Consider the following 2,051-nt stretch of genomic DNA (forward strand, 5'->3'; position numbering starts at 1 on the left):
TTCTGGAAAGCATATAGGGTTATTTGGAAAGTGTTTTTCAATGGAAAGCCTGGATTAAGCTACTTGAACATTGAGCATCAAGATCTATAAGGATAGATCAAAACGCTTAATGGTACTTTCAAATGAGCACATACCTTGACATGATCTTGAAGGTGTTCAAGATGGATCAGTCAAAGAAGGACTTCTTGCCTGAGTTGTAAGGTATGAAGTTAAGACTTAAAAGCTCGACCACGGCAGAATAGAGAGAAAGGACGAAGGTCGTCCCCTATGCATAAGACATAGGCTCTACAGTATGCTATGCTGTGTGCCGCACCTGAAGTGTGCCTTGCCATGAGTCAGTCAAGGGGTACAAGAGTGATCCAAGAATGGATCACAGGACAGCGGTCAAAGTTATCCTTAGTAACTAGTGGACTAAGGAATTTTTCTCGGTTATGGAGGTGATGAAGAGTTCGACGTAAAGAGTTACGACGATGCAAGCTTAACACCTATCCGGATAGCTCTGAGTGGAGATACCGGATACATATAATGGAGCAACAATTTAGAATAGCTCCAAGTAGAACAGTTATTTGGATCAGCTCCAAATAGAACGTGGTAGCTTCATCTAGGAGATGACATAGAGATTTGTAAAGCACACACGGATCTGAAAGGTTCAGACCCGTTGACTAAAACCTCTCTCACAAGCAACATGATCAAACCCAGAACTCTTTGGGTGTTAGTCACATGGCGATGTGACCTGTGAGTGTTAATCACATGGCGATGTGAACTAGATTATTGACTCTAGTGCAAGTGGGAGACTGTTGGAAATATGCCCTAGAGGCAATAATAAATTGATTATTATTATATTTCCTTGTTCATGATAATCGTTTATTATCCATGATATAATTGTATTGATAGGAAACTCAGATACATGTGTGGATACATAGACAACACCATGTCCCTAGTGAGCCTCTAGTTGACTAGCTCGTTGATCAATAGATGGTTATGGTTTCCTAACCATGGACATTGGATGTCGTTGATAACGGGATCACATCATTAGGAGAATGATGTGATGGACAAGACCCAATCCTAAGCATAGCACTAGATCGTGTAGTTCGTATGCTGAAGCTTTTCTAATGTCAAGTATCATTTCCTTAGACCATGAGATTGTGCAACTCCCGGATACCGTAGGAGTGCTTTGGGTGTGCCAAACGTCACAACGTAACTGGGTGGCTATAAAGGTACATTACAGGTATCTCCGAAAGTGTCTGTTGAGTTGGCACGAATCGAGACTGGGATTTGTCACTCCGTGTAAACGGAGAGGTGTCTCTGGGCCCACTCGGTAGGACATCATCATAATGTGCACAATGTGATCAAGGAGTTAATCACGGGATGATGTGTTACGGAACGAGTAAAGAGACTTGCCGGTAACGAGATTGAACAAGGTATCGAGATACCGACGATCGAATCTCGGGCAAGTATCGTACCGATAGACAAAGGGAATTGAATACGGGATTGATTAAGTCCTTGACATCGTGGTTCATCCGATGAGATCATCGTGGAACATGTGGGAGCCAACATGGGTATCCAGATCCCGCTGTTGGTTATTGACAGGAGAACGTCTCGGTCATGTCTGCATGTCTCCCGAACCCGTAGGGTCTACACACTTAAGGTTCGATGACGCTAGGGTTGTAAAGGAAGCTTGTATGTGGTTACCGAATGTTGTTCGGAGTCCCGGATGAGATCCCGGACGTCACGAGGAGTTCCGGAATGGTCCGGAGGTAAAGATTTATATATAGGAAGTCCTGTTTCGGCCATCGGGACAAGTTTCGGGGTCATCGGTATTGTACCGGGACCACCGGAAGGGTCCCGGGGGTCCACCGGGTGGGGCCACCTATCCCGGAGGGTCCCATGGGCTGAAGTAAGAAGGGATCCAGCCCAAAGTGGGCTGGGGCGCCACTTCCCCTAGGGCCCATGCGCCTAGGGTGAAGGGGAAACCCTAAAGGAAGAGTCCCATCAGGGGAAGGCACCTCCTAGGTGCCTTGGGGGGGGGAGGACTCCTCCCCTGGCCGCCG

This window comes from Triticum urartu, chromosome 6A, assembly GCF_056163025.1.
Source record: "Triticum urartu cultivar PI428250 chromosome 6A, HENAU_Tu73, whole genome shotgun sequence".
NCBI lineage: Eukaryota > Viridiplantae > Streptophyta > Magnoliopsida > Poales > Poaceae > Triticum > Triticum urartu.